This window comes from Arvicanthis niloticus, chromosome 15, assembly GCF_011762505.2.
Source record: "Arvicanthis niloticus isolate mArvNil1 chromosome 15, mArvNil1.pat.X, whole genome shotgun sequence".
NCBI lineage: Eukaryota > Metazoa > Chordata > Mammalia > Rodentia > Muridae > Arvicanthis > Arvicanthis niloticus.
Window position 1 is genome coordinate 46616690 of NC_047672.1, and position 23704 is coordinate 46640393.

The 23704-nt window shown below is 34.9% G+C and overlaps 1 protein-coding gene across 6 annotated transcripts in view; it reads right to left on the minus strand.

Moving 5' to 3' along the window:
- The window catches only part of Foxp2 (forkhead box P2), a 511758-nt gene that overhangs the window by 441502 nt on the left and 46552 nt on the right, over positions 1-23704 (minus strand). For 4 of the 6 annotated variants that reach the window (XM_076913685.1, XM_034519090.2, XM_076913678.1 and 1 more), the window contains exon 2: positions 768-909. The exons of the other annotated variants lie outside the window; for them this stretch is intronic. The gene's annotated coding sequence lies outside the window, so the exon portion shown is untranslated. The remainder of the gene's footprint in view (positions 1-767; positions 910-23704) is intronic. 6 annotated transcript variants of the gene reach the window in all.

Sequence of the window (23704 nt, forward strand, 5' to 3'; positions counted from 1 at the left end):
TGTTGTGCTATTTTCTTGTTTGTTTTGTGCTATTACAATGTATTGGCTTTAGGTTTATCTTATATTTTATTGCATATTTTATTATCCTTTAGAAGCCTATTTTCTTTCTAATGAGAGAAAGTGGGTAAATCCAGATTAGAGGTGAAGTGGAGAAGTTTGGTGAGGGGTAACTATAATCAGGACATATCATGTTAGAATAAGAGCTATTTTCAATAAAAGTAAAAGAATAGATGTTCCAAAGAGATAAGGAATGATGTTTCCACCACACTAAGCTGACATAATTGGTACATTTTTATAGTAGTCTAAGGATGCACTGTCAGTCCAATAAGTCTCAGTGTGAGAGGTGAAAAAAGAAATGCCTGTCTTACTAGGTGGTGGGCTGAAATGGATATATTACAATAGTCTTGTTCTCAGATATATGGAAATATAACGAAGGGAATAAACACGGTTTGAAGCAAAAGTAATCTAATTGGCACTACTGCTAATATTAAATTAAATTAAATAATATATTTTGTATCAGAACACTCTCAAGACCTCAACAGTTCTCCATGAGAAAGTGCAATGAGAACTTGTATTGAACATTATTATTCTAATGAATCACCTTGAATTGCATTAGTAAATATTAATAGGAATCAAAATGCTAAAGTTACTAAACAATCAACTGCATATTTGTGGACATAGTGCCAACAGAATTGTCAACATATTATATTCTACTAATAAGATCAGAGTAGAAAAATACCCCGAGGGATGGAAATACAACAACTTACATGTGGAGGGGAAGATTTTAGTCCACTCCCAGGATCTAGAAGTCTTAACCTTTATGCTTCACTCTTTCCTTCTCTGGAATATTCTTTTATTTACAGAGTAGGTGAGAATCAAGCTTCAACAGACTTCTCGTATTTGTTTGATCTGGGGAGAAAGTATACTTTTAATCAATCATGTTAAAATGCTTCCAACTCTTTTTTCTTACTATTAGGGGGTAGAAAATTTAATCTATTTTGTGTTAGGGCTGAAGTAAACTGAATTGTAGGAACGGCTTTGTCAAACATCATAATCAATAAAAAACTAAGTACTTAAATACCTCTAAAAGAAAACTACTTTTATATACATTTTAATTCTCACAGATAAGCAGCAGAACAAGAGAACATTAATATTAAAATCTAAATGACTAGAAAAGCCTCCAAAAAATGTATTTTTAAAAGCCCGACATAATTTTTGCAAATCCATGACTCTGGATGGACTGGCTGAGACAATTAGGTTTTGAATATTTTTACTCATTCATTTTAACATCTCAAGGCTAAAGAATGACAGGGTGATTAGGAAAGTGTAAAGGAAAATCCATTTTTAAAAAACTTTAATGCAGTAATAAAAAGAGATGATTTCAAAAGCCGAAGATAGACCAGAAATATGTAGAACAGGTTTATAAGTGAGCAAGAAATTTATAGAAGAATTTACTTTTAAATGGAACCAAGCTTAGAAAATGGCTGCTCATGCAAGGCACACTGTGCAAATTAGAATACATTATGCAGACGCTGTCTAATTTTATCATAATTCCTTAATAAATCTATTAGGTGTTAAGATATACACAGTCGTTTCTTTACAAGATACAGGGACTTGCTATATGAATAGCTGACCTTTTGTGTCACGAACATACTTTAGGTTAAAAGAATTCAATCTATTATACAAATTTTATTAAAATGAAAGTTTCTGATAGCTAATATTTTTGATTCATTAAAATTGCATATTAAGACAAATGATTTCGATTTATACCAGATGCCAGATTATTTCTAGAGATTTATCTTTTAAAAAAATTCAGTTTCTTCTACGAGGTCATATTAAAATATAGAGGGGTACCTTTAGGCCAAGACTGGAAATAAAATATTGATGTTTGGTGAGTGTTGTATGATAACACTTTAAACTTTGTTTTCATTCAGAAACTAAATATATTATATAAGGGAATCATGGTTTGTTTATGCTTTGGAAATTTTAAACAAGATAAATCAATATGAATAACAGACTAACTAAATACAACTCTAAGTTTTATGCAAAGGAAAACTACCTCTTCAAAACCTTTGTCTAGTCACAAACTGCTTCTTTCCTTGCCCTATTGACTTAGTGTAACTTAAGGTAATTTGAAGAAGGAATAACAATACAAATTTTATTACCAAAGATTTAATAGTATTATGTGAGAAAACATTGTCATGATTAGATTTCCAGGGTGAGAGAAAAGCTCTTCTGCTTTGTTTTACGAAAAGCCAATTAATCTTGGTCTAATTTAAAAGTCTTATTATTAAGACTTACTGATATGCACTTTTTATATCAACATATCTGTGTGGCTGCTCAAAACAGGTAGTATTCTACACATTTCAGAAGAGAAAAAAAGGGTTCAGTAATATTCTGGGTAGCTGCAGCTCAATGTACATTCTTTTCGAGTGGTTTTTAGCTGTAAAAGGATGAATGGTATCAGCAGGTTGTAGTTAACCTGGTCTATTAGGTTCTATACAGGAATGTCTGTGCTAGTACATGCTTATATATCTACCAGACATTTGTTAAGAGTATGCCATGCCCTTACAGGACAGAGCCTAAGAATGGCTAAATCTACATTTAGATGTGAAAATGTCCCAAGAACCAACCTTCCACACACACACACTCAGCATACACACACCATATTCCCAACCTGCAAGCAACATATACAGGTATAAACAGGGCATGCACACATGCACATACAACATATGCACCAAATATGCAGTACCTGGCACATATACCATATGCACCTGCATGCACGAACACTTATATGCACAAATAATTGCACTTTGCTTTTTAATAAAACGTGCTTTGAAAGAGGAAGTGTGTCTGGTTTGGTACTTAAGAGCATGTACTGGTGTTACAGAAGACTCCGACTTGGTTCCCATCACCCACAAACATCTGCAACTCCTGTCCCAGAAGATCCAGTGCCTTTTTTCTGACCTGTGCAGAAACTATTTATGCACATGGCACATATACATACAAACTAGCAAAGCAGCACTCATACACATAAAATAAGGTAAATGATGTTAAAATGTAGGGGCTTGAGAGATTATTGAGCAGGTAAGAGTACTCACTGCTCTTTCAGATGATTGGGGTCAATTTCCAGCATCTACAATGAAGGTCACAACCACCTATGGACTCCAGTTCCAGAGGAACTGACATGACCTTTGTAGCCTCTCACACACATGTGATACACATATATACAGTTAGGCACACACATGCACAAACAACAAGTAACTTAAAAAAAAAAGAAAGAAAGCAAACTTTTGCTTGAAAAGTCAAGTAGAATGTAATATTTATCCTAAAATACATAGCCCAACATCTGCTAATGTCCTTTTTGGAGTTTTTGCAAACTGTGATTATAGTGCTTTCTCACATTACTCGAACATCTTGTTTGCAAACAACTCGACCTTACAGTTTCCATCATTGTCTTTTCAGTATGCCCAAGCACACAGCTTTATATTTATTCTTATGCTTTCTAGAGGATTTGTTTTTGTTTTTGTTTTTTCCTCAGAGACAGTTAAATTTGGGTGGTTTCTTTCTCTGTTGTAATGAAAAAGACCCTGATAAGAATGATTAAAGGAAAGGGGTTTATTCTGACTCACAGTTCCATGGCAGAGCTCATAATGTGCATAATTAAGTTCTTGGAGCTTTTGGTCACATTCCAGATGAAGAGAGCAATGAATGTATGTCGCTGCTCAACTCCATTACTCCACTTAGAGTTCAAAGTCTCAGTGAGGGCAGGCTGCTACCCTGAGTACTAGTATCTTTCAATCTCAATTTGTGGGGTCAGGTTAATCCCACCCAGAAATGTTCAGAAGCACTTGTCCCTTTTTTTTCCATCAAATCTGTGTATAGCACCTTTGTCAGTAAATTCATTCTGTACAATGAAATATTTATAATTCTTATAACTAACTATAGACACTAAATTAAGATCGAATAAAAACCTCATTATAGTGGCTGGCACACAGTGAGCCTGAAAATATTGGAACAATAGGTAGTTTGGCCACTTGTACTTGATTGCCTGCTATGAATTTGGCTCATATCTAACTCAACGATGAGTAGCTATCCCTGTCACTTGTAAAACTCTTCCAGTTTGAATAGCCATGTATTCATGCCACCTCTAATTATTATTTCTTTATCATTTGATTATTTGTTAACAAATTATTTTCCCTTTTAGTTTTTATTTTGTCCCCGGATTTTACTGCAGAATATAAATAAGGGAGGAGAATATAATACATAAATCCATCATATTAACATTAATACATTCAAATAGATGTCTGAGAACTGAGTTTTGGATTCCAGACTGTCGTAATATTTTAAGGTTGTAGAATCGTTAACAGGTAGAACCTGATAGGAAAACTTACATCATTGAAAGTGTGCTCAGTGAGATACCAGGTACTCTACACAGTCATCGATTTTTAGCAACCATGAAATATACAGACCTCTTTCCCCAGGATGTGGGAGCACAAACTTCAAGGGGAAAAAAGCATCACAAATTGAAATCACTGGAACTGTAACCCAAAATAACCATATCAACCTTCTAAATTGTTTATCTCAATTCCTTTCTGCCATAAACGGAAAACTACCTGACAAAATTTCCACAAATAAAGACAGAGCTTGTCTCTCTGTGCTGATCTGCTGACTTGAAGTGACTGCTAACAGGCATACTCTGCTGGTTAGTCTCTTCTCTTTTATTTAATTTATTTATTTTATTAGATATTTTATTTATTTACATTTCAAATGTTATCCCCTTTCCCGATTTCCCCTCAAAAAAAACCCTATCTCATCCTCCCAATCCCTGCTTCTATGAGGGTATTCCTACCACCCACCAACCCACTCCCACCTCCCTACCCTTGCATTCCTCTACACTGGACCTTCAAGCCTTCACAGGACCAAGGGCCTCTTCTCCCATTGATACCTGACAAGACCATCCTCTGCTACACATGAGGCTGGTTAGACTCTTCTGAGAGTCTTAACTCATCTGAGTCTTACAGCACTGAGAACATCTGTTTTTCTAAAAGTTTAGTTGTATAGTAGTTATAGCCAATGAGACACATGGTGAGTGTTTAGGGAGGATTTAAGTTACTAGAAGACCATGAGGAAACCTAGAACGAGAGCAGGATAAGTATTTTTGTTTCTTTTTTTTTTTTTTTTTTCATTGAAAATACCAGTTTGTTTCACTTCCAAAGATAGTTGCAAGCAGGACCAAGTTGGGGGCGGGGGAGGAGTGTCAGTATAATGGTAGGAAGCTTCTGAGGGTTTCACAATAAATACACAAAGAGAAGTACAAAACAGAGCAGGTGCAGCTTCCTATGAGAGACTGCATGAACAGCTCTTAGCAGGTATTTGATTCCTGCCGTTTCTGAACATAGAGATACAGATTTAGTCATGGTAATCGTGAACTTTTCAAGAGAGGCTGGGTAGGTGCCATGTGTTTGTGTGTACATGAAAGAGAAAGGCAATAATCCAGTTTTTAAGATATTACAACTATTTTTCTATTTAAAATACAACAAATTATAAGAAATAATATATGAAAATCCTCACAAGGGTCCTGGACCACAGGATTTTGGCATCAATATTTGAGAAGTCAGGCTATGTCTTAGCAACTATGTTATGTCATAGATTTAAAAGAATCTGTTCTGAATTGTGATGATTTTTTCAGAGTCACCAAATACATTTTGAAAAATATTTGCTATTTAATTTTGTTCTCTTCAAGTGAAGTATAAAATATTGTTTCCCATTTTCTCTTTCTCAGTACTTAATCTTCTGACTCTTTAGCATTTTAATGTAAATTCTCTGCCACTAACTCTTATTTAAATTAGTAATGTTTTATTTATCTTCAAAATATAATCTTGATCTTTCTTTTTACCCAAGAACACATATGTTTTCTTAAATATATACCAAAAAATACCAGATGTCTCCATAAGTAATATAAAAACAAGTAGCATTTTCTACCTCTGACATTACAGTCTTTTCCCCACGACTCCAGTAATGATTTTACATTCATATCCCTCACACCCTAGAGTATCTTTAAACATCATCTCATTATTTTGCAGGCTACCAGACCTTACAAGGTTTCCCAAACATATGCTTTTATAGTCTGTTACACTGGCAGAAGAGGAGAGGGGAAGACATTAATGTCTAAATTTGAAAATCTTCAACAGAAAATATACAAATATTTCTCCACTGTATTTCTTGCATGTGCATCAATGTTGTTTTAAAAATAAAACCTGTTCAATAAATAAATGAATAACATGAGGTTGAAACTGCAGGTTGTTTATTCTTGATATCACACTTGTCTGTTTATTCTTATATTAGTTCGGTTTTCAACTGCTGGGATAAAACATTCTGACCAAAAGCAACTTGAGAAGGGAAAAGTATCCTTGTCTTAGATGTTCTATTACAGCCCATCATCACTAGGGATGACATGGCAGGGACTCCAACAGGAACCTGAAGGCTAGAGCTATAGCAGAGAAAGAAGGGTGCTCCTTCCTGGCTTGCTCCCTGTGGAGCAGTTTGCCTTTCTCATATGCCTAAGGACTATCTCCTAAGGCATGTCACTACCCACAGTATACTGAAAGTTCTCACATCAATCAATTATGAAGACAAAGCCCTATTGACCTGCCTACAGGCCAGTGGAGATATTTTCTCAATTGGTTGTTTTTCTACCAGTTTGTGCTAAATGGGTAAAAACTAATCCACACAATTCTGTTAATAGATTTGTTCAAACTTCATAAAATCAATTGGAAACGTACTGTGCCTGCTTTCATCAGACTTGTGTATCCATATGATCCCGTTTCTCTCAAATTCTACTTCCCCAATCTTACTATGCCCTTACAAGTCAGCTTCCTTATCAGGACCTTCAGGAAGCATCCTCTTATTATCTGATACAAAAACAATCAAACATAGAGCATTTTCTGGAAGGCTTCCTTTCAAAAGTGTCTACTGCCCAGTAGGGTGATGCACACCTTTAATGCATTGGAGACTAAGGAAGGTGGAGTTTGTGAGTTCAAGGCCATACAAGGCTGAACAGAGATATCCTGTCTCAATAAAACAAAAAATAAGAGACAGACAGACAGACAGACACACACACACACACACACACACACACACACACACACAGAGAGAGAGAGAGAGAGAGAGAGAGAGAGAGAGAGAGAGAGAATTAATTAATTAAACACTACTTAGGAGGCACGGTTACTTAACTCAGGTTAGCCAGATAGACAGCAAGACACGGTCTGGATGACCACCAACAGACTATGAACTTAATCTACTGTGTAACAAGTCTATTCATTTTACCTCTTCACATTAATTAAAACCTCTTTGAAAACAGAATGCTATACTTTGGTATGTGTCTATTCTAGCAACAGTAATGTTTTGAATGAATTACTAAACCACAGAACAAGATTGAGGTAGATACAGAAGAATGCAGCAGAAGACAGGAGGCGTATCCTCCAGACTTTCATCCTCCCTACTTGGAGCACATCATCCCAGTGATATTACTTTCAGTTCTAAATAATATTTTTCAGACATATAACTTAAAGTACAACAAAGTCGTTATTTGACTTAATTCTGTAAAATCTCAGTCAAATTGCCAAGAAGGTGAATCCAAATACTTGCTTTTTAATACATCGAAGTTCTGAACTAACAGTAAATTTAGATCTCAAATTAAAATTAGAGTGTTTTGGGTCTCTTTGTGAAAAGCATGTGACAAGTATGTGACTTTTTTTTTCAAAAAAAGACAGTGACTCTCATAGATGGATCATTATATTAATTCTGTGTTTCTTCTAGAAGTGAAGATTAAAGCCAACCCAATGTACTTGGAATCACTCAATAAGTTACCCATTATTTTAAAAATAAACTAAAATTCTAACTCAATTAGTAATATTGTAAAATAAAAATATTTCATGATATATTTTTTATATTTAGTAGCCTTTCTTCAACAAGTCATCTAGTCCAAAATTTCTCAAAATTTAGTATGCAAATAACTACATCTATGACTTGGTTTATTTGATCGTATTTCATCCTAGCTACTTCTATTCTATAACAAAAGAATTGATATTCTTATGCTTATTGTCCAATACATATACTTCTTATAACTCTTTACACTTTACACCACTTATAACTCTTATAACACTTTACCCATATCTCACATGTGAACTGTGTATATTTAGAATTGCCAAGTAAAATTAAGTTCCTATACAAGTGATAAAAGCAATACTCACTCCTAGGAGTGAGAAGCCAGGACAAACACCAAAGGTTTAGAGGATATCTATTTATTACACTGACTAGTTTATGATTCTATGTTGGCTTGTTTATAAAGTGGATGGAAAAATCTATGATGTGCAAACAGTCGGGAGAGGCCAACAAAAACCACAACACCTTATCTATATTAGCCTGACAATTGAGTTTGAACAACCGTATTTTCTAAATGTACTCTATTCAAGGCTGGATATGTAATTACCTTCAGACCATAGTCTAGACATTAATGCTTTCATAGTATTTAAGACTCCTTGTAACATGCTTGCAGCTTTAAGTAAGCAAGGCTAAATCTTGACCAGATAAATTAGCAAAGAATGCAATAAAAGCCACAATAAAAGAACTTTATCCTACAAACCTTCAAGTTGCTGCTAAATGAGATTTCTTTGAAATGCAGATCAGTTGAACTAGATTAGTGAATTTTAGCTCCTGTCAACATCATAACAAAATACAAATACAATTGTTCCCTGGTCTTATCTCCGAGCTTCCATCTGCTGCCTTGTTATTTACTTTCCTTGATTTACTATGCAGATCTAAATAAGGCACATCAAGAAGGGCTTACAGCACAATGGCTTCTTAAGCTTTACATCAAGGTATTTGAAACTGAAGCCAGGAAAGGGCTGCCATCAAAGACATATCTCTAATGAACTTCCATATCAGAGAAGGTTTGGTATTTAATACTGCTGTGAAAAGAAAGAGCTACAAATCAGAATGGCCTATGAAAGAAAATGCCTACAAATCTTGATGAGATTAGCACCTCTGAGAATTAATATCCCAATAAAAATGATGTCTGGTACCTTGAAGAGTTAACTCCCAACCTTTCCAAATATAATGCACTATGTCAGGAGCAGAGAAATCATTTGACAAGGTTAAAAGGTCAGGAAAGAATTTTTAATTTTCTTTCTATGCTAGACAATAATAATATTATTTTCCTCCTATATAACAATATATCTATAGCAGAACAAACACCCTTGACGAGAATTAACAGAGCTGTAACATGACTTTCGATATCATAGACATTTTACAGTTTTCAAAAGGAAAAATTAAGAGAAATCTTCACAATAAAATAGTGTAATATAAAATGACAACATGCAACATTTGTTCGTCTGTTCTAGTAGTTCCTGTTTCTTTCCCCACAGCAATCTGTGCTAATAGAGTAATAATTCCTGTCATTTTGTAAACCCTGAGATGCTTTTCCACTATATGCCACCATTCTTCATGGAAAATAAGGAAACAATCCTTCCACTCTCCGTTCCCACTAATTTTATTTTTTCACTTATATTTCTAACATACTGAGCTCGAACAAAATAATTCACAAAACTAACGTGAAAGTTTCCCACAAACTCTTTGCAATCCTGCCTGACACTTTCTTTCCCATCAGCAATAAGGTCTATAAACAAATGATACTTTGTGGGGATTTTTTTTCCTAAAGAAAACATTTCAATCATTTATGTCATTCTATAGAGAAGATCCCACAAGCGTGTTCTGTTCTGTGGATCAATCAGTTCCAAACCAAAGTAGACATGTTGTTGACTCCCGTGCCTGGAAATCCTGCTGCAGGCTCAGCAGATGATGAAAACTGAGGTATGCAGTATACAGGGCCCCACATGGCATTCAGTAGCTCCTGGGCATGTCAAACTTCACAACTACCCTACAGTCAATGACAGCAAACACCTTCCTTGTTCTTCTTTCCAAACATAAATTTGCCTCTCTCATTTCTCTGAATTATGGGCTGTCTTCCAGAAACAAAGCCTTAAATAGAAGCCACGTCCCATGCCTATACAACAGAAATCACAGTTTGTCTTTTTGTTGGATTTCATTTCCTCTAGGTGATGTTCCGGACTCATTTACAACCACAAGAGACTGTTGTTACCTCTTCTTGTTTAATGAAATGACAAAACAACAGATTTACATATTCAATAGCAGGTGCTATAACAGGTTTGTCTGCTCTTGACCTAAAACATGTAAAGGAGGTTTACGTGCAACAGCTGTCTCAAAGGTATTGGAGCTCTGACGGGCAGCCGAAACTCTGCCATCTGTGGAAGTGTGTGTTCAAAATGACAATCTGCTTGAAGAATCGATTGATAGCTAGGGTCTTGCATTTATCCATGTGTTGAGTTCTCAACTTTGCATGATTTTGCTATCAGTCTGCCACAAAAGGTCTTAAACAGAAAAGCTTACATGAACAGTTAACATATACAATTGATCATTAACAGACATTTCTTTTCACTATTTTAATACACTGTAAGATATCCGATACTGTATTATAAAAACAGTATCACATCCCAGAACCCAATTTTCACCGCTTAATGATTTTAATTGCTAAGATAATGACCAAAATAACTACTCCGATTCCTGCTACCTTATCTGTTTCCTAATCTATTCTTATATTCAAGCTACAGTTTTAGATTTTAAAAACAATAAAGTTCCACTGTAGCTTTTTAAAGCTCTCTTATTTTTAGCTTTAGTTAAGACAAGGACTTTTTCTTTTGAGGATATAACAATTCCCTTTAAGATGAAAGGCTACTCTTTTTTTCTTCTACATGAAAATAAAGAATCCAAGTTGGACCAGGGCCAAAATGGTTTATTTCGAGTAGTGTTTATAGAAGGCAGCACCATATGACCCAAGCTTGAGGTTGGATGATCTTTCTAAGGTCTAATCTACTTGTCAAAAGAGGTTATCATCACAAATGTGAAAACTCTATATGTGAGTAGTACTGCCTAAATAAAACAAAGCATCTATAGCAGTTTCTTAAGGAGCAGCAATTCCTTATAAACACATAAGATTTGTTAAATTAAACAATCTCCACATCACTTGTGAAACAATCTAGCACCACCAGATAATTAAAAAAACCTTCTCTCCTTCAAACACACACACTAACACACACACGTATACATACATATACTCACATGCATACACACAAATGCACATACATACCCACATATACATACATATACCCATATACATACACACAAACACACACGCCCATGTACACACACAGGTATACATACATATACTCACACACAAATGCACACACATACACATGCATATGTACCTAGACACACACACACATATACACACACATACATACTACCTAAGTTTAATGTTCTATTATTAAGACCACAAACTTTGTTTACACGTGAAAGGACAGAAACAACATGAGCTGCCACATTGTCAAATTGACTTAAATTTAATAAAAACTTCTTAATTTGAAGTTTCATAACATTTCAATCACTCAAACTCAAAGGAAACCATAATTTCTTATGAAAACTCAGCTTTCCAATTTTAGTGGAACACAGATTTTAAATACTTTTGCAGTTTCAAGTGGATACTTTTACATTTTTAAGTTAGCCTTAATGGATGTTAGGGATTTGCAGCCATTGTCTTGCTTTTCAAAAATTCTGTTTTTTTTTTTTTTTTTCCTGACAGAACACTTCTACCTGATGATAGGAAGGAGAAACAAATATGTATACCTGACAGCAAGTGATTTAACACACCCCCATTTGTTTTATGACGTTTATACTTCAGAATTAAAATATTATTTAAAGGAAGAAAAAAAAAAAGAAATAATCTGTGCCTGTCTCCAAGGCAAGGAAGACGAGACTTCATCCTGATCCCTTTAAAGCCTTCCCAAAATTTTAAAAATGAAAATCATTTACTCGGAAGGTTGTAACTGGCTTTGCTAAGCTGCAGTAATCCATCATGTGGATAAATATTTAGACAATATTTTAAATGTGTACAATGTTCTTGAGCGAATGCCACAGTTCCAGGCTGTCGTGTAAATACAGTCTGATCAAAACCATTCTGCTTGCATAATAAAAGCCCAGCTAGAGACAAAACTGTTCAGCAAAGGAGAGAACACTGATATATAGGAAAACTGTACCAAGAAAAAGTGACCACTAGTGAAAGAAAGCACAACAGTGTTGAGTTCAGAAGGTCATTTCGTAAATATAGACACTATCTAAGTAATATTATCTATTCTCAATAGGTGCTAAGGCTGTTTTATTTTAATTACATCAGTGAACAATGATGATACATCTATTTAATGAGCATCGCTGCACAGCTGAGAGGCTAACAAAGTACCACAAGGCATCCTGATGACAGAGAGTGATTTCCAAGGTCTGCCTTTAAAGTCAAAGAAAGCAGGACATGTCAGTTTGTGTAAGTTAACTCCAGATTTGTGGGTTCCTAGGGAACCAACAACATCTAAAAAGACACATATTTCTATATGTATATTGACTACTTCTAGGAATGCGATAGGGAACCATATATTTAGTACGGGAAAAGTAGAAATGAATACTTAAGACAATGCTTCCCAAACATTTTCATGGGAGCACATCCACAAACGGAATACCATACTTAAACATAGGCAAAAGCCAACCCTGCAGGCTCCACTCTGGTCTGGCTGTGTACTAAAGAGAAACCCCTGGCTAGTATATAGTATGTATTACATAGATTTCAGAAGAGAAGAAAATCAAATTTGCCATACTGACCATTTGAGTGTTCTCAGTAGAGTAGAAAATCATTACTGTGCTTACCCATTATCATTTCAGTTTATAATCTCTGAAAGCTGATTGCTAGTGGAGACTCTAAATACAGACTAAACGATACTTATGCAACTCCTAAAATTTTCTAATTAAAAAAAAATGTTGCTGAGGACAAACCTCAACCCACAAAGCACACAAAAGTCCTTGGTTTGATTCCAAGCATGGCATAAACCAGGGATTTCAGCTCACACCTGTGAAACTCTTGGAAGGCCATGGCAGATGTGTGGCTCAAAGAGGCAAGATCATCCTCAGATGAGTGCTGAGTCTGAGGCCAGCCACAGTTACATGAGACCTGCCTGGTACCTCTTTCTGTCTCACACGCACACAAAAGCTATTGGGATTGCTAAAACTTAGAATATATTGACTAAGAAGCCTCAAATCATTTGTTTCTTGTATCAAGTTTTGCTATATATTTAGCATTTTGTAGTGTGTGTGTGTGTGTGTGTGTGTGTGTGTGTGTGTGTGTCTGTGTGTGTGTGTCTGTGTGTCTGTGACTTGACTGTGTGCATGTAGATGCCAGAAAACAGCCTTGGTTCTCCAAATAAACCTCTGTCTCTGTCTCGATCTCTGTCTCTCTCACTGAAATTAAATATTTGTATCACCAGATTTGGCATAGTTCTGAAGACTCAATTTCATGCTTTCAAGGTAATCCCCTTGCCAAGAGAATTCCCTTTTCAGTCCATATGCCTTTAGTGTTTAAAAATATTAAAATAAAATAATTTTTTTAATTGTAGGCACTAAAATTAAGCTATAGAAAAAGTGCTTACTGATAAAAATTTGTATTTGTCTTAAAAGGATTAAAATCATTTATAATTTATATTTTATTACTTAAATGAATGAAATGTGTTGCTAAATAAAAATATCTAAAACAAATGGGCAATTAATGATAGAATTCTTATGATTATTATAGTCATAATGTTATAGATGATTATTTTCAAACTAAGCTAATTATGAATGCTTGCTAAAATGTACTTTTTGGAATGAAAAAAAATGAGGATTTATATTTACCTTTGAAAAGGTTATTATTGCTGGGAGGTGGTGGTGCATGCCTTTCATTCTGGCACTTGATAAGAGGCAGGCAGATCTCTGAGTTCAAGACCAGCCTGATCTACATAGGAAAAAACCTGTGTCAAATAAGAAAAAAAAAAGAAAGAAAAAGAAGAAAACCTCCCCCACCAAAAAAAAAAAGAAAGAAAAGAAAAAGTTATTTTAATTTGGCCTCACAATGAAAGTATGAGAGATATTTTTCATTAGTGTGTATGAAAAACTTCGGCTACTAATCACATATCACATTGCTGTAAATTATTTATTATATTATTTATTTATTTATTATTAATTATTTATTAATTTATTTATATTAATCCATTTGTTATAGTAGCGTTGAACACTAGTGCAAGGAACTTTATTTCCTTCTGGTCAACAGAATGGAATCTGCCCAAGGTAGAGACGTAACATGCTTGTTGGGCTGGTCATTCGCTAAGGGAGAATACATGCAGAGTAAGTTCACCTTAAGCCATGCTAAGGACTTGAGAGAAGTACTTATCCTTTAAGAAAAAACTTATTTTTCCTTCCCAGAAACCCCAAGTGAATTGTCTGCAAAGCAGAGGCTTCTTCAATCTGCAGAATGTTCTTACTGGCTTTTCTCCTTTTCTCCTGTGACTGGGTTTGCTCTCCTGGGTAGTCTGGGGTCCTATTCATTCTCCATTACTGCTTTCCATTTCCTTCCACAGTCTAACTGCTTACAAATGCCATGCCTTACCTCTTCCTGTTGTGTCGGCCATCTTTCTTCTCTGATAGGCTGTGGAGGGAGATTTAAGGTTTTTCTGCCCCAGGATTTTTCTTTACAATTGTTTTATTTTTTCTTCTAAGAAAAAATGATATTGAGCCTTTCTTCATAGCATTTTGTTTAATTTTTGTTTTGTTTATAAAATGTACTACCCTGAGAGAGGACGCAAGCTTTTACTAGGAAGACATAATATCCCAAATGGCAGTCCCAAAATTACCAGTAATAAAAATGCTGAGAAATGGAAAAGAAATAAATAGGAAAGATTAGAATAAATATAAAATACTATCTATTTTCAAAATTTATTAAAATAAATAAATGAAAATGTGTATTGAAAGGGCTTCCAGGGTTAATGATTGCATAGTCATGGTGGTTAGTATCTGCTGTATGTATATCTTTTCTCTGAATGAAGAACACAGAAAAGACAGTAGACTGGTTAGAACATTGGTCAGGAGTACAGTTAGAATAAAAAGCAAAGAAAAACAAAGTCAACATTCACAAAGACAACCTTCAATGGAAGAAAGAACCACTACACTAAGTAAGAATCGTTACTTGCAAAATTCTCATGGAAAAATTTGTGGCCTCAGAAAACTATGGAAACGATAGAAAATACAATAAAGTAACAGCAACAACAACAATAAAAGCAACAACAACAATAATAATAGATCCCTAAGGGTTCTGATAGAGAGGGCAAAAAAGGGTGAGCTCCAAAAATAAGAAGAGAACAGCCAGGTGCCAGAAAGTCACCAAGAGAAGAGGTTACTACAGCGTCAAGGAAAAGAAACTTGTAAGGACCAGGAACTAAATCTAGCTAAGGGATACAGAAGACATCAAGCTGCTCACGTGTTTTAAAAGTTCTTATAATATTTGAAGTAAATGAACAGTCAGTAATGCTAACTCTTACTGAATTAAGTCAAAACTCTGCCTCCTTTCAAAAATGTACCCAATTTAAAGTACATATATATATTTATTTTTTGTCGGGACATCATCATGAAAATTTTTAAAGTTTTAGTTGTTTGCTTTTATGAAATAAGTTCTCTCCTTTTTTTCCCATGAGATCCAGAAATCAAATTAAATTATCAGACATGGTGGCAAGCTTCTCCACTGGTGATCTGCTGCTCTGCCATGACAGGGGTTTCAAAATAGTTCAAAGTTGTGAATATTTTTAAATGTGTTAAATTAAGACAGGCATTGTGGCAAATGCTGTTAATCCCAGCACCCAGGGAGCATGGGCAGAGACAGGAGGATCTCTGTGAATTTAAAGCCACCCTGGTCTACGTATTGAGTTCCAGAACAGCCAAGGATACATAGTACAACTGTCTTGTAAAACACACACACAAACAGAGAGAGAGAGAGAAAGAGAGAGAGAGAGAGAGAGAGAGAGAGAGAGAGAGAGAGAGAGAAGATAAGAATGCAATAATGTTTTATAAAGACTGAATAAGAATAGGCTAATTAGTAGTTTATTTGAAAAATAAATCTCAATTCTCTCATGTCACTTGGTAGGTACTGTGGAAGCTATAAGCTCCAGACAAGGGGGATGCTAAAAGGGTGAGGTGGGAATGGGTGGAGGGGGAAAGCATCCTTTCACACACAAAGGAGAGGAGGATGGGTGAGGGGAGAATGAAGGGGAGAATGGGAAGGGGAACAGCATTTGAAATGTAAACAAATAAAATGATTAAGTTTTTTTAAAGTACAGCAAAAAGAATATATTTAAATATCATGGAATTTAATCAGTGATGTAGAATTTTTACAAAGTCAATTTTTTTTTTTTACGAATTTAAGGACTTCTTAATTATGCAACTTTCTTTACCAGAGTAGAAATGGTCAGACCAAGGCTAGATAGCCATCTGTGAAGCAGGATTTTGAACTCAATGACCTTTAAGATTCTTTCCAACTCAGAGACTCCATGACTCTGTTGATAATGACTTTGTTTCAGGCAGTTGCCAAGTGACAAGTCTATTGTTTTTCCTGCCTGTCATACACAACAATGGCAATAACTATCATTTTTCTCAAATGCCATCACAAATTTATATCATAGTGTCAAATTGGCAATTAACAACCCCCAATTTTTTCCCTTTTCGTAATATGCACAACCATCATAAAGATGCTCCTGAATTTAAAGGTATGTAAATAAAATTCACTTCATATATAGAAAGAAATGTCAATGTCCTTTGCTCTTTTTCCCTTCCAGTTTCAGCAATAATACAACACCCTCTCCAATCTACCACTGCCTACACCAATAAATAAAGTGTCTTGTTCATCCATCTGTCCCCTCCTATGAGCATTCCTTGACTCTTTATGCAGGGCAGTCATCCAAGCTAAAAAAATATGCGATGGCTTAGAATCACTGTGGCTATGCAGAGGTAGGGTTCAAGAATCATTTTTTTGTCAAGACACTAAATAGTTACAAAAAAAAAAATCACTATCCAATTTATATCTACCCCAAAGATACATGAATTACTTTCTCAAACCAATGAAATTGACTAAGTCTAGGAGGAACAAGATTCTTATACCCTGAGTATCTGGCTATAAATTAAATGAAAGCCACCATTCTAAGTGATACCCTGAACCAAACTAAAAACATATGTAAAAAAACAAAGAAGTTTCTCATTATTTACAGAATAATGTAATGAGAAATTTGGTTTATTTAAAATCCATAGATATTATAAGAGTGTGTTTTCATTTTAATCCCAAGTGTAGGATATGGTGCTGCTGCAGACTGTCCACAACAGCTGAGTATGATTTGCCTCGGGCTATAGCAGGGGTGTGATTTTGCCAGCTGCAGATAGTTTCTGCAAGTATGATGTTTGGAATTCTGGGGACTTTTCGTAGGATATATAAATACTAGGGCCCTGATAGAAGGGGCTGATTGGTGAGCGAATAGTTGAGTGATATTTGCTGCCATTTGTTATGGTTTGTCAAGTAGTCATGAGCAAAGAAATGAAGAGGAAAAATTAAATATCCTGACAGAGAAGACAAAGGGGAAGTAATCTAACAGTATTGTCACTTTCTTTCCCCTTCCATCTTTTTTTCTCTCCTCCCTAGAGTTAGGAGGTTGGGAGGGTGGAAGAAGAAAGTGTGGAAGTAAAAGGAAGCCACAAAGTACCAAAGATCTACTACAAAACTTTAGAAGTATAAAATATTTCATTATTACCTTAAGGCAGTGGTCCTCAAAGTACATAATTCTGGGAGCCTATCATTCATTTCCTCATGCTGTGGTGACTGTCAACCATAACACTATTTCTTTGCTACTTCATAATTGTAATTTTGCTATCATTATGAATCATCATCTAAATATGTGATATGCCGGATATGGATATCTGATAGGTGGCCCCACAGGGGTCATGACCCACAGGTTGAGAACTGCTGCCTTAAAATGACTCAAGTCCCTCATGTCAAAAGATTTTGTAAACAAACTCTGTAAATAGCTTCTGCATATACTGTCAATAATTCTTAAAGATAACAGAATTCCTTGAATAAGAAAGTTTCAAGAGTGTCAAAAGTGCTAAAAGTTTACTAGTTGATCACTGATTTGCTATTTCTATGCATTCCAAAATTTCCCATGGTGTGAATAAAAGTTCTATATTATTTAATTTTTATGTATTTTAAAATTCCAATTCAAATGCAATATGAAAAGGTAATCACTTTAACCTTTTGTGGTAAAATTATATATTGCCAAAACTATTAAAATATATGTAAATATTTCATTTTTTAAAATGATGAGTTTCAGAATACTATTTGTTAGCATGAAACCTAAGGTCTAACTGAAAGGGTTACTTAAAGTTTTAATGCAGTAGGATATTTCACATACATGGTTTATGTATACCAGCCTTTGTGGTATTACAATAATAACATTAAATGTCAGTTTTAAAAACAAAACAATTTTATTTCACCCCATTGGAGAAGTAACCTGAAGCTCAAATATGCTTCTTCATCTTGTGGAGTTTGGTGAGCGATTCTAATCACTCCAGCAAAGCAATTATCAATAGAAATGCCAATATGAACATTTCAAAGTGTTTTAGGAGGTCAAAAATACAATTTTATTCATTTCTTAGCCATTTAATCATTCTTTCTGTTTAAGAGCTCTGTTATGTTACCCTCAGAGTAAACTGTAATTTTCAGGTAAAATTTTTAGCTTCTTCTTAATGAAGAATTTCCTCTGTGAAAATAAAACCTCCAGCATTGAGAATATTTATAAATAAGCATGGTTTTCTCAAGAGAAAATAAGAATGAGCAACCTCAGATGGAGAAGCATTGTAATGTCTAATAAAGAGTTTTCATTGGTATTATAACATAATTAAGCCTGTACTTACGGAATTGTACAGAAAATGTTAACTTTTAATATCACAAAGACTGTGTATATTATTTATATTAATACACTACAACATCTGAGGTGCACCGTGTGCTGAAATTTAAACACTTAAGAACGAAAGGAAATGGTGCTATGTTAACTCTTTATAAACGAAAACATCACCCAACTCACTTTGCAACTACTGTTTAAAAACAGAGAAGAAAAACAAGCTGAAACATAGGCCCATATGCAAGTGAGTCAAAGGCTTATTTCACTGTTTGCTTAAATTGGCCCACTCTAGGAATGGTGAAAAGCTGACTAAAACAGTTGCTGATGTCACAGTCACTCTACCATAGTTTAGTTCTGTGAGCAATAAAAAACATTCCAGTCATCTTTCCACAGCATAACTACCGCTGCTTGCCCAATGTTCCTGACCCTTACATTTGGGCACATGGTAGGGGTGAGACCTTCTCCATCCTCTTGAAACCATGTGAGGCGATTTGAATTGCTTTACTCTTGGGATGAGAACAGCAACTTCTAGTGCCAGTAAGTGAGTCACTTTACTCTGTCTGCTGGTGCATCAAGTTACAGCAAATGTTCTCACGGCCTACTATCTCACAGACCACTACCAGCAGAAAAACTTAACCATCTGAACAGGATTCGTAACCTTCTCCAAAAATAAACTGTTGTTGAAACAAACCAAAGTACCTCGACCAATATAGTTGTGAAAGTTAGCTTTGATTACCAACCTGACAAGCATCAGTAATCGCCTGGAGAGCCACCATTACTGCACACAGGCATACACATGCGATTACCTGGGTGTTCTCTGGAGACACTACTAACAGATCAACTGAAGTGGAAAGATCTTCTCTAAATGAAGGCAGCTCTACTGTACAAAAAGGAGAATGCTCATTGAGTAAGGAATATTGACTCCTCATGACTGAGGATGCAATGTGAACAGTTTCATCAAGTTCCTGATGTCTTGCCTTCCTCAACTGACTGGAACCTTAGACAGTGAGCCAATAAACTTTAACTGAAGCTGCTTTTGTGACATTATTTTATCACAGTACCTGCTTTCAGATTTTAATGAGTGATATTCAAACTTTTCTCTTTCAGTACTTGTAGAAGTTAAATTTTTAAAATATGAGCAGAAAAAAATCAGGCCATTTTAAAGTTATTTTGTTTGTACATACAAATTTTAAGGGCCAGAATTACACTCTTCAATAAGGTAGACAATATACAAATAAACAAAAGAATCACATTTGATGTGCTAAGATACTTGGATACTATGGTAGACAGATGTGATACTATCAAGATGCTGTCTGTGTAGTACATTGGCTAATTTACCTGGCCACAGAAAACTTACCCTGTAGTGGCTCTAATGAGAGAAGGTGAAGGCCACCATTTCTTCCAAACCTGATGTTCCAGTTTCTTATCACAACCCTTCATTGAGTTATATCATAAACATGGCACATCTTATTTGCATATTTTACATCTAAAAAGAAGTATGTGAAATCTTATGTGTGCAAGAGATATATAAGTAGGGTGAGAATTGCCTGTAAATATTCTTTAAAGAAGAGAAAGGAACATTTCTCTATCCAGGTCTCACGCTGGAAACAAGAGATTCCATATGACATTCAGAATGTCAGAAAATGGCTACAAGCTATGGACACTTCCATAACTGTATAAGTGAAATACATTTCTAAGATTTTTGTTCAAAATCAGACACGCTTTTAAAACTTATGTCTCTCCTTCAGCTTTCCTTGGATCGTTGTATTTACTGCTTTTAAATTTCAAAGATACCCTCTTATATGTACCCAGAATTTTTCTTACATAGTTCTCATACAAATGAATAAAACACATTTTTCTTGAGATGTTATATTTTTAATAACTTAAGGATGAAAGTGGCTGAGCATAAAGTAAACACATCCTTAGGTCTATATTCTTTTGCCATTTCTATTGGATATTATATTTATTTACATTTCAGCTGTCATCCCCTTTCCCCATTTCTCCTCCCTAGAATCTCCTATCCCATTCCTCCTCCTCCTTTTTGCTTTTATACCATTTAAATTACATACAAGTATTCAGGTCAGTTCTAGGATGAGGGAATAGCAATACAATATAGATGCAAATAGTCGAGGAACAAGCAAGGCAATAAACACAAATAGTCAAAGAACAAGTAAGGCAATAAACAAAATTCCATGAACACTCCCATGATCACTGTTTCTAAGGGTTTATCAGCATGACAAAAATACCTGAGCTAAGTTCCATGTCCTAGCCCAAAGTCATTTTCATGTTTGAAGCTTACTTTCTTGTTCTAGCCTAAAATTTAGATTCCTGCCTGAAATTACTTCTTTGTTCAAGCCTAATGTCAGATTCCTGCCTGAAGCCTACATTCTTATTCTATCATAGAAAAAGTAACACAGCACACCTGAAATAGCTGACAGCAAGGACAGTCCTACCACAAGCTTGTTATTCTGGCTCCATATTAATCTGTTGGTTACTTTTTTTCCCCCTTCAACTTACCCTATACCTAAAATAATAGGTTTACTTATACATATAGTGAAGATCAGAAAGAAAATATGAAAGTGAGTTTATCATATAAGTCATTTAATTAACCATAAGATTAAAAGCAATAAAATCTGATTCTAATGAAAAACAGAAAACTGCAGTTTGGTACTGGTAAAGGGGCTAGAAATTGGTAAGAACTCAGAGAAATCTGGAATGTGCCTCATGCCTTAACACATGGCAAAATAAACCTGGTACAGATTTTGAAACTTCCGTCACCCTGGCTAGTTTTCCCAGTGTTGGAAGATGCTATGCAGGCTACCAAGCTACCAGGGCAGGAAAGTAAACATATATATATATATATATATATATATATATATATATATATATATATATATGTGTGTGTGTGTGTGTGTGTGTGTGTGTGTGTGTGTATGTATATATATATGTTTACTTTCCTATATATATATATGTACATATATGTGTATGTATATATATTATAGCTGTCTTCAGATACACCATATACATATATACATATATATGTATATATATATATACATATATATATATATATATATATTACATCTTGAGAAAAAATAGAAAAGATAATCCACATCTATGAACCCTGAAGGCTCCAGTAATGAATGGACTGACAGAACATGGTTACTGATGCAATTGTGCCATAAATATTATAGAAAAAAAATGACCGCATTGTGATTGGACTTAATGCACATGACAGAAGATGAACCCAATACCTGGCACTATTGGTCTAAGAACCTATGGATACATAGGTCATATGCTCTATGGGAGAGGTTACAACTGTTATGATGCTACATGGACATAATATTCGACTCAATAATCTTTTGTTAAGATCAATGCACCTCTCCCATGTCATCTGAGAAACTTCCTCTTACAAAAGATTTTATAGTAGTACCCGCAACTGGCCAAAATATAGAAAATGAGAGAGGAAAGAGTTCTCAGCCTTAAAGGATCATATAACCTAACCTTAAAGCTCAGTGACCATTGCAGAAGAGTGTTTAGAACGAGTATAAAACAGAGAGTCAGTGGAAACATTATGTTATAGACACAGCAAAGAAGCTACACATATGAACTCACAGTGATTGGGCAAAGATGTAGAAACCTGTGCAAGTCCAAGTCAGACCAAAGCCCACAGTGTAGAAAAGAGTCGGGTACTCAATACAACCCCTAGCCACAGAGCTATTGATAATTTTTTGCTGCTGGGAAAGAGTTTTTTTCTTAGAGTTTAGTTCTTGATAATTCAACCACTCTATATTAGGAGACCACATGTCCTAAAATGCTGGAGCAACATAAATTGGTCCTGAAAAATTCCTTGAAAATGACACAAAATTGGGTAAGGAACGGCAGTAGATCTGAAAACAGTTTGGAGATGAAGGTGACTATTAACAAAACATTAAGAAAAATGTCAAAGAAGTAATAAAATATCATAAAAAACAAGCAAGCAACTAATTCAGAAAAACAGTTAATGGCAGTGTATGTTTATACAGAATGTATCTTCATACAGTAATCATTAAATTGTGTTTAAAATTTAATTTTAATCAGAAAATGCTCATGATATGTTAAAATAAAAAGCATAAGTAAAATTGTATGTCATGGAAAGTACCATTTCCAGAATGTGCTGTGAAATCCTGGAGCAAAGACATCAGCTAGACTGTGGGTCAAAACAGGAGGGAAAGAGAGAGAGAAAGGAAGAAAGAAGAGAAAGAAAGAGATAAGGAAGGGAGGGAGGGAGGGACAGAGAGACAGATAAAGAAAGAAAGGAAGGAAGGAAGAGAGAAAGAGAGAGAGAGAAGGGAAGGAAGGGAGAGAGAGAGAGAGAAAGAAAGAAAGAAAGAAAGAAAGAAAGAAAGAAAGAAAGAAAGAAAGAAAGAAAGAAAGAAGTTAAAAAGTCAAGGATCAGGGGAACCGATACATAAGGCATGGACAAGGTTGTAAAAATAATTGTTTCTCTAGTTTTATTCTGTCATGAATTTTCCATGGGGTGTGTGGTGAACAAATGTATAAAAATCTATTTCATCGTTGAAGTGTAATGTGAAGCTCCACAGCCTCTAACTATTCACAAAACCTATAAATAAATTCACCAAGATGCACAGACTTTGGATCTGGATTATTTTGCTGGATGATATTTTTTATTGCAAATTCTTTATAATAAACTTTAAAATAAATTTAAAAAATAAATCTGTGAATGGTGGTGGAAAAAGATGGTTCTGTATTTAAGAGCACCATTTCCTCCTGCAGAGGACCCA